Raw genomic sequence first — 15,792 nt, 5'->3', positions numbered from 1 at the left:
TTCAAGCAAATGTATTTGCACACATTCCTATTAGGAGAGAACATTTCTCCGGGTTCCAAGAGCTCTCCCTCAGGAGTCCTGAGTGCTCAGCATTGCTTGTAGCTGGACAGAAAAGATCCAACACTGGGGTTCATTTTCAAGAAGGACAAGGGTGCTTCGCACATGATCCTCACCCATCAGCAGTCTCTTTTGGTGCTAAGGGGATGAGGTTTTTCTGTCTATTAGCTTCACTCTTGTCTCTTACCAAGAGAACTCAGACAGGAAAGTGGGGTGTATTTGCTGAATCTTCTTAAATATACACAAAAATATTTACTTGGTTGCAAGTAAATAGTTTGGTATATTTTACACAGCAAAGTTCCCTGAGTTATGCAAATATTTCAGTCCCTCATTTTTGTGTGTGTCTGTGTATGGATGTGTGCATGTTTATCTCAGAGTCTCACTTCATCTATCTATATCTCTCGGTCTGACAGAGAAGAGAGCCCAGAAATAAACCCATAAACTTTTGGTCTATAATCTTTGACAAAGGAGGCAAAAACATACAATGGAGGAAAGGCAGGCAGTCTCTTCAGCAAATGGTGTTGGGAAAACTGGACAGTTGCATGGAAATCAATGAAGTTACAATATTCCCACACACCATACACAAAAATAAACTCAAAATGGCTTAAAAACTTAAACATAAGACAAGATACTATAAACCTCCTAGAAGAAAACAGAGGGAAAACATTATCTGACATAAATATCAGCAGTGTTCTCCTAGGGCAGTCTACCCAGGCAATAGAAACAAGAGCAGAAATAAACAAATGGGACCTAATTAAACTTAAGCTTTTGTACAGCAAAGGAAACTATAAGCAAAACAAAAAGACAACCTATGGAATAGGAGAAAATATTTGCAAAAGATGAGACTGACAAGGGCTTAACTTCCAGAATATATAAGCAGCTCATACAACTTAATAAGAAAAAAACAACTCAGTCCAAAAATGGGCAGAAGACCTAAACAAGCAATTCTCCAATGAAGACAGATTAATGGCTGATAGGCACATGAAAAAATGCTCAATATGACTATCAGAGAAATGCAAATCAAAACTACAATGAAGTATCACCTCACACCAGTCAGAATGACCATCATTCAAAAGTCCACAAATGACAAATGCTGGAGAGGCTGTGGAGAAAGGGGAACCCTCCTACACTGCTGGTGGGAATGCAGTTTGGTGCAGCCACTGTGGAAACAGTATGGAGATTCCTCAAAAGACTAGGAATAGACTTACCATATGATCCAGGCATCCCACTCCTGGGCATATATCCAGATGGAACCTTAACTCAAAGATACATGCACCCGAAGGTTCATAGCAGCACTATATACAATAGCCAAGACATGGAAACAACTTAAATGTCCATCAACAGATGACTGGATAAAGAAGATGTAGTATATGTATACAATGGAATACTACTCAACCATTAAAAAAATAATAAAATAATGCCATTTGCAGCAACATGAATGAACCTGGAGATTGTCATTCTAAGTGAATTAAACCAGAAAGAGAAAAATACCATAGGATATCACTTATGTGTGGAATCTAAAAAAAGAAAGCAAATGAACTTAACTTACAAAACACTCACAGACATAAAAAACAAACTTATGGTTATGGGGGGCAGGGGTGGGAAGGGATAAATTGGGATTTTGAGATTTGCAGATACTAACTAACATACATAAAATAGATAAACAAGTTCATACTGTGTAGCACAGGGAACTATATTCAATACCTTGCAGTAACTTATGGTGAAAAAGAATGTGAAAATGAATATATGTATGTTCATGTATGATTGGAGCATTATGTTGTACACCAGAAATTGATACAACATTGTAAACTGACTATATATATATAAAAATACATATGCACAAAAAAGACATCTATCTGCCCACCTACGTATCATTCATACATTTATAAATGTCTGTATATACACAATGTTTGTATATATGTGTGTGTGTGTCTTTTTTCCTAGACTTGTCTGTATCTCTAGACAGCTATGGAGAGATTTTTTTCATTAAATTCTTTTAAGCTTAGTTACCATCATGGTTTCAGAAGTCGGACTCAACTGGCTAGAAAACAATCACTTTCAAAAAAACAAAACAAAATAAAAAAACCCCTCCACTAGATTTGTATTCAGTAAACATATAACAAAAATGATGACCAGTCAGTACTTTTTATGGCCCCTTCAAAAGAAAAAAAGCAAACTTTTCAATGCATCTTAGTTTAAAAGGGCAATTAACAAGCCCTGCAGGAAATACTGCAGAGGGGAGACCTCGCCTAGAGAGCTCAGGAAAAGCTGAATGTGAACTGTAAATGAAATCTTTCCCCATCAATTTTATTGCTTCAAAGATGTTTTATCCTCATTTTTGGTCTTTAATAGATAGGATCTGCTAGTGCTGTCTGGAGGACAGAGAGGGAGGTTTTGTGCCATGGCGGGGAGAAATCCACAATGATCTTGTGTTCAGTTCTCATGATAAAAGTTAAAAATGACAAAGCCTGTTGGCAGTATATGTTTCCAATTGGAATTGCTTCATTTTCAGTGTGTCACCTGCTTCATTCTAAATTTTTTCTGCCCCGAAGTGGTAAACACTTAAACTACCTATGGGGAATTTACTACATAAAGAAAAGCACGTACACATTTTTGCCACGTGAATTAGACTCCCTGGTGCACACTCCCTTGGAGAGTAGAAAAGGTAGTTATTTGGGCTTTAAGAAAGGAAATAAAAATAGTTTTCTTGCATTTGGGGTGCAGGACTCAAGTCACAGTTCAGACAACTCAGTACATTTATCTACCAATTTAACAATGTCTGCAGGAAAAAGAATTAGGATTCTTTACCAGCAAATGTTGTAAAATGATCTAAAATTACCTCAACAGCAGCAAATCAAAAAAGAAAGACTATTCTTTTTCTCCCCAAATTACACATCTCTAAAGTGGCCTTTCTACCTTTCTTTGTCTCTCTCTAAAGCTCCCTTTGAAAGTAATAGTTAACTCTTTAAGGAAATATAATCTATCCTTCCCTGGCCACACCAGCCTGCAGAGAGATAATGGGTCACAAAACCATTATTTTTCTGGATTTTCACGTATCTCCTATTATTTTAATAATAACTGGTTTTCTTCAGATTCTGCCATATGGTTGAGCTCTCCCAAGAGGTGCGTAAGGAATATGGCACAAATCACCCTCCAGGCTAACATTTTGGCTCCTCTTCTGCCTTAGCTGATTTTGATGGTACGGGAGTTACTTTCATGTGTCGATTTGACTGGCCACAGGGTGCTCAGATCAAACATTGCTTCTGTGTGTGTCTGGGTGGTGAGGCTGTTTGCAGATGAGACTAGCACTGAAATCAGTTGAGCTCTAAGTAAAGCAGACTGCCCTCCCCAGTGACGGTGACATTATCCAATGTATTGATGACCTGAACTGGATAAAAGCCAGAGAAAGAAGGAATTCACCTCTTGTTAGTTCCTGCCCGACTGTTTAAGCTAGGACATCTCATTTCCTCTTCTCTGCCGTTGGGCTGGGATTTGCACCACTGGCTCCGCTGGTGGGTAAGTCTTTGGACTGGAGCTGAATTACACCACCTGCGTTCTAGGTCTCCAGCTTGCAGACAGGAGATCCTGCGACTTTTCAGCTTCGAGGACGGTATTTCTGTGTCTCCGGAGAACCCTGACTAATACACATAGTGTCTGTTATTCCCCAGAAAAGGAATCTGAGCTAGAAAGCACACAGAATGCTTTGCTGCTGCTGCCGCCGCTGCCTGTCACCCAGGGCGTGTTCCAAGACTGCCCATCCCTTAAGCCCTTGCTTCCTGAACGCACCGTGCAGATGCTGCTCTGCTCGCTGCCCTGGCCACCGCGGATACTGCTGCAGCGAGCAGCTGGAGGTCCCGCCTCCGGGGCCAGCGCCCGCCAGTCTGCACCGCGGCAGCCGCTCCCTGCCGTCTGTCCTCCCGCATCCCCTCTCATCCCGCCCGGGGGTGGGGGGTGGGGGGGTGATGACGTCATCGCCCCTGCCTTCATAGCCGCCAACGGCAACGCTTCTGATGCCCAAAGCTCTCAATACTTGGTAAGCACTGGATGGAGAAGAACTTGAGTGACGGGCATCAGGCTATATTCAAATTCGCCCTCCAACAGGAATCTACTGCTTTTGAACCAGACTAGTGCATTTTTACTTGTAGAATCTTGTGAACTATACGTTTTCTTGGTTTTCATATAAACAGGGCCCTGGAATGGTCAACCTGCAAAAATGCCAGACATATCCAAGTATTCTTCAAAGCTAGGCTGCACACAGAAAAAAAGTCCAACTGGGATTTTTGATAAACAGCACTCAAGTAATTGCTAACATGGAACACTAGAGCAGTCTGGGGCAAAGGCTGAATGATCCACTTTTTTTAGAGCATTTAATGATGAGGTGTTCCTTATCTGCATTAGTAGCTAAGTTTCCGTCTGTGATTATCTAATAGTGGAGAATAAAAACGGGGAAAGAAAGTTATTTTCTGAGAAATATTTTCACTTTTCTTCCCTTTGAAAAACAGAATTGAAAGCCCCACTAATGTCAGAATTCCAATGGGATGTCTGTCTCAAAGACAGATAATGAATCAAAGATAGAATTGTACCGGTCAATATGATCTAGGCAAAAAAAATCTGATTTAATAAAGATAACAATGAGAGCATATACAACTTAGATTTTCTCTTCTGCCTACGTCTTAGGAAGAAATGACCCAATGAGAAACAGTCTTCCTACAAGTGAAGGGACAGGCCTTGGAGAATAGGAACTAGGAAAAGTCTGAATCTGCCCTGATTAACAGAAGATGACTTGGGTCGGGGTTGGAAAGTACTGTCAAGTCAGAAACCTGGAAACAGACAGGAACTGCTACCTTTGGTCATCGAACCATCTTGTATAAATAACCAACCCGGCTTCAGCTCCAGCATCCGCTAGTTTCAGGGCAAGAGCTAGCCACCAAAACTGAGTCACGGTCTAGGAGGTTGTACCAACACAATGCTAGCCAAAGACTACATACATAACAAAAATACCTACAAAGTGTTTATTCCCATGACGTGGGGGAGAGATAAACAGAAGGGATAGCAGACACGGCGTCTCCTCCTTCTTTGCCTTCAGAATGAAATAAATGGGCCTCATTTGTTTGCTGTTGTTTGTTCTAGGCACCAGATAAGGTCTGAGCTAGTAGAAACTGAAAAAGCCTTTTCATGAAATTTCAAGCTAGTACAGAGCCACACTCTGCCAAACTGTCTCTTTCCAGGTCCTCCCAAAGTCCTAAGGATGTCTTCAAGCATTCTAGGGGCAGGGACCATGCTCGTAAGGAAATATTCAATGGCGTAATTTTTTAATGTTTCTTTGCTGTGTAAGAACATTTGTCTACAAATAGAAAAAGAATCTATTTAAACTTCCCATGATAGCTTTTTTAAATGACCCAAATCGTCTATATCATCCCCAAGAGTTCCCGGTTTTCTAAAGCAAGTGGTGTTTTTAGTTAAATGGTTAATGTTTGCTGCAATGACCATATCAGTTAATAATATTTTTATGATGCAATACAGTTGAAGTTTACATGCCATGTACACAGTTTATAGTATGTTGGGGCCTGTTGTAAAGATCAATGGATATAATTTATTGCATTTTAGAGGGTTTTTATACGGTGTGTTTGTGCCATAGTGTTACGGCCACTGATGAGGAGATTAGCGTTCTGGTCCCAGATTTGCTTCTGGACACAAGAAATACACCTGGCAAGGCACGTAACCCTTTGGAGGCTCACTTTGCTATCTGTAAAATGAGGAGTTGCATTTAAGAGCCCCTTTTGATTCTAAATGATTCTCTGGCTTAGATCAAAATGTTTACGTCTTGAATTTTAACTTTACATCACTGCCAAATGCTATAGTTATTTTCTGCTTTCTGTACCTATTAGAGAAATGAGTTGACAGTCAGTGTGCCAGGAGGTAGCCCAGATGGGCTTTTATGTAAAATGTTAACTAGGTTGCACAGCCCTGCCATTTTAGTGGTCGCCTCCCTTCCAAAATGAAGAAATGCACTCTCGGGGAGTAGATCTCCTCGCATGTCTATTGCACAGCTAAGATTTGCAAAGACGACTGCTTAATTTCTAAGTCCTTGTGGCTCCTACTACAACAGTCTTTTATTAATCCCATCTGTGACTTATTTGTGTCCAAATGTTAAATCTGAATGCAATCCTCCATTGCATCATTGGGTCTGTGTAAAAATACTAAAACTTTATGACCATACACTTTATAACACATACATACACTTCACAACACAGCTCCAGAGAAAGTGTTTGCATGAAAGCAGCAAGTGGGTGTCAGAGCCAACATCTGGGGTGATGTGTCACTAGGAATGTAAACAGAAAGTGGATGCTGTTAACAATGATTAAAAAAAGTACATTTCCATAGCTAACTGGAATTCAACATTGAGAACTGCCCATAGGTATATATAGGATAAAATTTTGAAATATGAATTTGCGTGTTCTCTCTTTCATATACATACCTTAAACCTGCCTTTAAGCAGTCAGAAGCATCCCTGTGGCACTGACAAAAAAAGTATTACTGGACAAAGAGAGAGAAATCATTGATGTTTAGTGTTTTAAAATATAAACTATGTTGTTTAGAATAAAAAGGGAAAATCGTGTAGTTAATGGAACATAGGAACTTGGCGGGGGGATCCCTGTTGACAGTCCCTGCCCTGCACTAAGCAAATGACAGTGGGTACCTGGTATCATTTCCCCTTTGAGCTGGAGCACAAGGTGGGGTGACAGGGAGGAGGGGGCTAGAGAAAGGAACCCTTTAAATTTGTGTATGAAGCTTAGGCTCCTCCCCAAGTGGCCCATTCATAAAACCAACCATAATCAAAACAGCAAAAGATTTGACAGAAGGTTGCAGGTTGATTTCTCTGTAGTGCACAAGCAAAGAGCACTGCAGAGGCACTGTAAGCTAAACTACAGACCAGGAGAGGGGGATGGGATGTGCACTCCAAACCTAAATTCATCTGCCAGCTCCGATGAAGGATGTAAATAGTAACCAGAGGTACAGAATGTATACTCAATATATTCAAGACACAATCTAAAATGATTCAGCATGGCAAGAACCAGGAAAATCTCAGGTCAGATGAGAAAACACAGGAGATGACAATGCTAAGAAAACAGATATTAGAATTCTCTGTCAAGAACTTTAAAGCAGACATTATAGAAATGCTCTCATAAGCAATCACGAATACTCTTGAAATCAATGAGACACTTGTCTCAGCAAAGAAATAGAAGATAAAAAAAGAACCAAATGGAGATTTTAGAAGTGAAAAATACAATAATTGAAAAATTTTCATCTCATTAGATGAGCTCAGGAGTCCATATGCATGGAATATATAAAGATCTCAAAACGTAAGAGTAAGAACACAGAAAGCTAAAAAACAAACAAAAAAAGGCAAAAACTTAATCAGGTACTTAACCAAACAGGATATAGAGATAAGTACATGACAAACTGTCCAACATCATTAACCATTAATTAGATGCAACTCAAAACCACAATTCGAAATCACTTCACAGCTAGTAGAATTGCTGAGATGGAAAATGCTATCACAAGGGGGAAGACAAGGAGCAGCTGGATCTCTCAGACATTGCACGTGGAATGGAAACTGGTACAAACACTTCAGAAAAGATTTTGGCAGTCTCTTACAAAGTTAAACACACACTCATCATACGACTTAGCAATCCAACTTCTGATTATTTAACCTCGAGAAATAAGAGCTTGTTTTCATGAATACATGGATATTTATAACAGCTTTATTTATAACAGTGAAAACTGGAAACAGCCCAATGGACTTTCACGCATGAATGAATGAATAAACCATGGTTCACTCTTTGAATCGAATATTACTCAACAATAAAAAGGAACATACTATTGATGCCTACTACAACTTGGATGAATTCCAAGGGAATTATGCTAAATGAAAAAAGCCAGTCTCAAAAGAATACATATGGGAGTAATTCCACTTATATAACCTTCTCAAAATAACTAAATTATAACGATGGAGAACAGATCAGTGGTTGTTAGAGCTTAGGTTTACATGGAGGGTGTGACTACAAACGGCAGCATGAACGAGTTTCTTTGGGATGATGGGACATTTTTGATTCTCATGATGGTACTGGTTACTTAAATATGTATGTACGATAAAATTTCACAGAGCCACACACACAAAAGACTGCTTGTTAAAAACTGATGAAATCTGAATATAGTCTGTAGTTAATAGTATTTTATGCTAATATTAATTTCCTGGTTTTGACGATGGTTGGATAATATGTTATCACTGGGGGAATCCAGGTGAAGGGTTAATGGGGAACTCTGGAATTTTTTGCATCTTTCCTCTGAGCCTAATTATTTCAAAATATAATTTTAGAAAATGTCTAGTTCTAATAGAAATATACAGTGAGTTTGTGTCAGAGAATTATTAATCAATGACAAAACTAGCAAGAGGACAAAGCTGGTTCAAAAGGCCATGAGAGATGTTTAAATAGTCAACAGAAGGATGGATGCTGAAATGAGATTACTAAAGTAGAAACAAGACTGTTTAAAAGGCAGTAAAGCTATAATGCTTGGAGAGATATATACATACATATAGATATACACATATTTATATATAATGTAAACATATATATTTGCATCTTTACTAGGCAAAAATTAATTGTAACTTCTCATTTTCCAGGGCAGCGTCTAATTTTACAGGCCCTAATCAATATACAGTGGTAAGTCAAAGAACGTTACAAGTCCCTAAGTAGTCAGATGGCTCCCAGGCAGACTGGTCAGACAACGCTCCAATCTGACATTGAAAAGACATACCGTTATTTTGGGGTCTTATTTCCAAGCTTGGAAATATTTTTCCTTTTTGCCTTCTGGGGGAGATATGTCAGCGGGTCTCTATTCCTGATTCTACAGTTGTTGCTTGCTCTTTGCCCATGGCTCTTCCAGAGAAGGTTAATCACTCTTGCCCCAGGAATACTGAGTGTGCTTGTAAATTGACGGACGCTACAGGAAGCAGCCATGGCACATGACACAAGGACACTCACTAACATCCCCTCCACCAAACAGGGGTGTGTGTTCTTTGATTCCAAAAGAATCATAAAAAACAGCACTTCTGATCTCAGGTTTTGTGATAAAAAAAAAAACTACTCTGTCCAAGAGTCAGTTGTATTAGTAGAAGGTATGAAAATGCATAATGCCCATCAGATTCTAGAGAGAAAATAAAAATGACCCCCCAATTTTACATCAGTGACTTTGGTTTATTGCTGTAACTTCTACAATAAAGAACCTCAGAGGGTTGAGAGAAGACGGTCACCTACATTTGTTATCGATCTGGGTGAAGGTCGGCTGCAAAGTCTACTCGACGGAAAGACAGCGCTGGAGTAACAGCAGAATCGGGCAACAAAAGCAACTTGCAGTGTACTTCAGATGTGATGCATTTCTAATTAAACCACAGAATGAACAATTCCTTTTTTTCCTGTTAATTGTACAGTGTTTGATTTCTCTAGAGAAATTTAAGTCTGGTAAACAGTTTTCCCGAATGCTTTGCATGCAGGTTCTAATGTATTGACACTGAAGGAACGATCCAATTATTATGTGATTAGTTGTGGGCTGCTGTTGGTCTTAGACTGATTACAATGATGGTTTATGGAGCAGAATCAGTATTTGGCCCAAATGTCTTCACCTAAACAGGGATCAGAACTACACTGATACAATATTGCAAGCAGAAGCACATGGAATAGGCACTCAGCTAATCCCCATTGTCACTCAGAGACATGCCATTACTAAGCAACGGTAATTAGAATTGCGGCCCGTGTACTGCTGTCGCCATGTTTAAAATTGATGAATATTTTATTGTCAACACAAAAATGTAGAAATACCCTACCCTGCCTTTGTTGTGCAGACAAATCTTCAGTGGTTCAGCAACGGAGACAAATAAAATTTCCTCCCATGCAAATTTAATTACAATATGATACATGAGAAAGTGAGTGACATTTCATAAATTAGGAAGAATTAGAAATTCAAAAATGCTAATTTTAATAAAGCCAATTAACACACAGTAGAATTAAATGCAATCTTTTGGCTTCATCAAATGATTTTTCCATTATTCTTTAGTGAAGCATTAAAATTCAAGATGTGAAGGAAAGAAAACATTCAGGAAACACAAATTATGATGAGAAAAGAGTGAATTCAGGTTTTCCTGCAGGGGTAGAAAAAATCCTCTTCATCTGCTACTTCTGAGTACTGCTACTTCATCTGCTACTTCAAACGCTGTCTGCGTTTTGTCAATGCCTTCTTCTATTTTACCTGTAATATCTTAGCTGGTTGGGAATCTAAATTCATCCTTTGATTACTTGTGTCATATGGTTCATTTAATCATGGTAGAGATGGGGACCAATTAAAGAAAATAAATGGTCTAATATTAAGGGCCACAGAATAAGGAATGTGTCTACTGCTATTTAACAAATGACTTTTTTGATGAATCTTTAAAAAGAAACTATTGTTGAAATCTAGTCACTGCGCAGGGTAGAAAATAAAGTTTTTCTTTCCTAAATTTGAGGTAGTCTTTTGCTACCCTACATAGGGTACAGAGATTTTTGTTTTTTCTTGCTTTGTCATTAAAATTCTTCTTTGCTTCTCTAGTTATTTGGAAGTTTGGGTTTAAAAAAAATTCTAAATGTATTTTTTCCTCTTTTATTATCATTTTTCATGATGGTTAGAGAATATTGCTGTATGATACCAATCCTTTAAAATTTGTTAAGGCTTGTGTTACATATACAGTAATTTGCAGAAATATCTGCTATATTCTTGAGAAAATGTTCGCTAATTATTGGGCAAAGGGTCCTATTTTTGTCTGTTAAATCATTCTCATGAATTGTGTTGTTCAAATCTTTTTTTCTCCCTGCCTGATCTAAACAAACATGAGAGAACTTCAGACATACATCTGTCCTTATACAGCTATCAATTTTGTTTTATTTTTATTTCATATTTTATTTGCGTACCTCATAACTAGCCAAGTCAAGATTCATTACAGCTTCCTGGGAGTAGAAATGTTTACTACTAAGATGAAAGTATGAAGAACTGCAGGTATAAAGAGTGTACCTCAAGTTCTCCGAATAAGATCGATCCTGTCCAGGGAGGGTCTAAACTGCGAAAGGGTAAGAACTCTCCTTTCCAGACGTCCAAGAGGTAATGATAAAGTCCCAAGAAATCAGACTAAGAATATTCTTCCCCAGGCCTCGATCCCTCTAAATACAAAAGTTCAGAGAGAACTCAGAGTGCCCAAAAGAAGACTGTCCTGACCCCCAGCCTCCCACTAAGGCATCTGAGACTCCTTTCATTTCCGCTCCCTACAACTCACAGCCTAGTGTCCACCACCTGCCTTGCGACCACCACGTGCAATCCCAGTGGGCGTACACCCAGGTGTGCAACTGCAGGGCCAGAGTGTCACACTGTGCTCAATGTTCTGTGGAACTGAAGATTGCTTTCCAGAGTGGCTGAGAACCACCATGAGGACTTTAATTTTTTTCATTGTCTGTCTTCTTGATTATAACCATCCTAGCAGGTATGAAGTGGATCCGCAATGTGGGAGTCAAGTATCTTCTAATATTTATTCTTAAAGGTGTTAATAAATTCATGAAAGTGTCACTTCTATTAAAGTCTTTGAATTTGTCCCCTATTTAATAAAACTTGAATGACTATAGACATTTCCTGTGTATTCACATGTATATATATTTATATATTTTTATTTAGAGAGAGAAACACGTATGAACTATAAATATAAATTTTATGAATTTCATGATTATCTTTTATGTGAAAAGCAGTTGGGATATATTTATTTACTCCTCAGATTAATGTACCAAATACCAGCGTAACATATTCTCTCAAGCTGATTTTCTATTAAAAAAAAAATCAAAATTTTAAGCACAGCCATATGTCCCAGCCCTGCTTACCAGCCTCTGATACATGATAACTGTTCAACAAATATTTATGAAATAAATGAAAAAGCATATGTAGAACCAGAGAGGACAGAACACGAGCAGTGCCACACGAACAGAATCTGGAGTTGTCCCGCACAGGGCACACTGTTCCACGGCAGTGTGACAGCTTATTAGTTTTTCCACTTGGAATGCCCTCACTCTGCATTTTATCCTCAAGATATAGCAATCATAAATGCATGCAAAGAATATTTGTAAAAACTATTTTATATTCTATTATCTCTTATACTGACTATACTATTATTAGAAATAATGACAATTAATATTAGAAAAAATGGTGATCTGACAACTGAGACTATACAACAGAGGGACTGTGAGGAGATAAATATGAACCCAAAGAAGAAAACAAGGTAAAAACACATCACCAGGATCTTAAAATACAGATAATCAAACTCTGAAGGCAAAAAAAGAGGAAAACAACCTGCAAATATTAACATCTGAGCAGACAATGGATTAATTTTCTTAATATAAATATTTTTGCAACTCATTGAAAACACAGGTACATAGCTCCTAAAATTAATTAAGAGATTAAGATCTCTTAAGATTAAGATTAATTAAAAGATTGAGATCTTTTAAGATCAGGAGAATTCACAAGAATTTTCCTAGTATGATACACAAATGGATAAAAAACATTTTTCAACATTCAAACTTACTTCAAATTGATAAAATGTAAATTAAAGCAGCAATCAAGTGAAATTTTTAGCTAATAACTGGAAAAAAGTTCTGGTAAGAACTTACATTCTGACAGATCTTGTAAGAATGTGAAGAAATAGAAATTCTCCCTCACTGATGGTTGTAATGTAAATCAGCACAATTCTACAAGTATAAATTTCATTCAAAGATCTAATTAAGGAAATGTACAAATAATTAGGTTCAAAATTAATCAGTTAAGTATGCAATATAGAAGATTTACTGAGGAAACTGAAATTTACTGAGTACATTGTGTATTTAAATTATATTAACAAAGTATTTAAGTAGCAAGGAAACATGGTTATCATACGTCTTCAGTGAAAATAAGATTAAAACATCCTAATTCCATTTTGATAAAGTATACGTATTAGCAATTCATCGGTCAGTCCCAGCAGCTACACTATGTTGCAGTAACGGCAACTCCAAAATCTTAGTGATCTGGCATAACTTACATGTATCGCTTGCTCAAGTGAAGTCCGCTGTGGACCTTGACAGTTCTCCAGGGCACAGGACCTCTGTGCCGTAACTCAGCCCCCCAGGCTCGGTGACCTGCGTGAGGTCTCTTCCCCAGACTGATGCACAAGAGATGGAAGAATCATAAGCGTTTCCCTGCCCCAACTCTAAAGTGACATTTCATTGGCTCCAAGAGGGTTGAAAAGTACAACCTCCCATGCAGAAAGACAGCCACAGTAATGTCTGCCACACAGTCCAATTCCAAACTGTAAAATTATATACTCTGTCCATCCATCCATGTAAACACATACACGCGTATCTGGGAAAATACACACATACTAATTTTTAGTAACAGTGGGAATATAAAGTCCTTATAATCACAACCATAAAATGATTCCTGTGTGAATTATTCACGGATACTAGCATAATAAAATTTATAATCTGTCAACATTCTCAAGAACTCAAGTCAATCCAACAATTTGGGAAGACATGGGAATGCTAACGGAGCGTAACTGGTGCTGCTGGGCTCAGCTGTGCTTTGGTAGGTGGGGCTAAAGCACTGGTATCTGTTTTGGTTGGATTGCATTGTTGGAGTAAACCTGTGGGTGCCTTTCCGCTCCCCCGCCCCCAGTCAGTGAACTCAGCATGCCAAGAGAGTCTCAAAGCATTGCCCAACAAAAGCATCAATGTTTCTCTCTGCCTTCTAGCCTGACTACTTACTGAGCTGGAGTAAAAATGTATATCGGGTTTATAAGTTTCCTTAGCTCTTCCAATGCATTATCTCATTTAATCCTCATAAGAACTTTGGGAGGTAGGCCTTAAACTTTATTTAACTTGGAAATGAAATTGAGTTAGTTTTAGAAAGTGCAGTTGGTTCCCAAAGGCTAGATAATTTGTCCAATGTCACGATTAGTACAGGACAGTGTTAGAATTCAGGTTAGTTTCTCCTGACTCCACCATTACGCATTCTTTCCACCATACATTTCATCCTGTCCACAATTCTTTGAGTTACAGAGTACAGAAATATCTTCCTTTTGATGCAGGAAAACAGACGTGGGGCGTGAGGAGGGCCATGTCCCAGGCTTCGGTTGAGCCCCTGGGATATGCCCCACCAGGCATGGGTCCTTGGCTTTGCGCAGGAAAGAATGCAAGAGCGAGCCACAGTTGAGTGAAGGTAGATTTATTCAGAGAGATACATTGAAAGGCAAGAGAAAGGCCATGAGGTGTGGGGGCTGGGTGCTCAGATTAAAAGTAGGTACACACTCTGTAGACAGAATGTAGGACATCTTCAATGAGAGAGAGGCAGCCAGGAGGCGCTGTGTTGCTAGTTTTTATGGGCTTTGTAGCTTTATAATAAGTAGAAGGACCAGTCTAACTACCCTGGGGAAGGGGCTGGGATTCCCAGGAATTTGGCCATTTCCCACCCTTTGACCTTTTGTGGCTAGCCTTGGGACCGCCATGGTGCCTGTGGGTGTGTTATTCACCATGTTAATATATTACAATGAGCGTATAATGAAGCTCAAGATCTGCTAGAAGTTAAATCTCTCATCATCCTGAGCCTCAAGGCCTCCTGGAGATTGAATCTCTCACCATTTTGATGTTAATTGCTGTGGCATTCCTTGAATGGCTGCGCCCTGCTCCCTTCCATCCTGTCTCACTTTTACAGGAGTTTGTTATAATTAAATGATTTACAAAGAAACCATTACAAGAGTGAGAACAGACTGGACTATTGTAGACAAAAAATCTAGGATTCCTGATTCTTTGCTCTGTAATCTTTCCACTCCCTGACAGTGCCTCAGGAAATGTACTGACAGCTCCCTGAGATGACATTTGGTTTTCCTCCATTGCAGAGTCCCACCCTCTCCAAAGAGCTTCCTAAAACCTCTGCTACCAGGGTATCCACCGTCCTCAGCACTCAGGCAAAACCAACACCCCATGTACTTCTTAAAAAAAAAATTCTAATGATAAATATGCATCGCAGTTTGGACTTCACATGTAGCCAGGTGAGGATTAAAGAAGTCTTCATCTTAGCAAAAATGCTTCCTTCACAAGAACTGAGTCTGAAATGATTTCCAAAAAGGTAGAAATTGCTTAAAATGAAATCCCATTTATTTGCAAGTAAATGAAAAACGTTTGTGTTTATTTGCACATTTATTATTTTTGTCCCAGAAAGGAAACAAGGTAACTTACAATGGTATGTAAATAAGATAAGAGAGCACAGATTAATTTTAGAAGCAAAATAATAGAGTTGTAAAATTGGCCAGAGAATAAGGGTATGCCTGTACCGCAAAATTGGTCAAAGTTTTTCTTTGGAGAGATGGTTATCAAAACCTTTTTTTCCCCCTGGTCTGACCTCCTGCAGTTTTGTGATAAATCACCAAAGAAAATTTCAGTTTAGGGGCCAGACAGTAAAACTTACCGTGGGAAAACGCCTTTCGCTAGGTAACTAAAAACATTCCTCTTCCACGTGAGCTTTATGTAGTATAGTTACTGAGGCTGGTTACAATCCCAGAGTCAGAGAGGGTTAAAATGTTCAGGCTAAGCCACAACTCTGGACTGTATACAAAACTTTCACTCAAGCACCAGCAGAATA

Source organism: Camelus ferus, chromosome 12 (genome assembly GCF_009834535.1).
Source record: "Camelus ferus isolate YT-003-E chromosome 12, BCGSAC_Cfer_1.0, whole genome shotgun sequence".
Taxonomy (NCBI): domain Eukaryota; kingdom Metazoa; phylum Chordata; class Mammalia; order Artiodactyla; family Camelidae; genus Camelus; species Camelus ferus.
The sequence above is the reverse complement of the archived record's forward strand: the minus strand, read 5'-3'. Positions refer to the sequence as shown.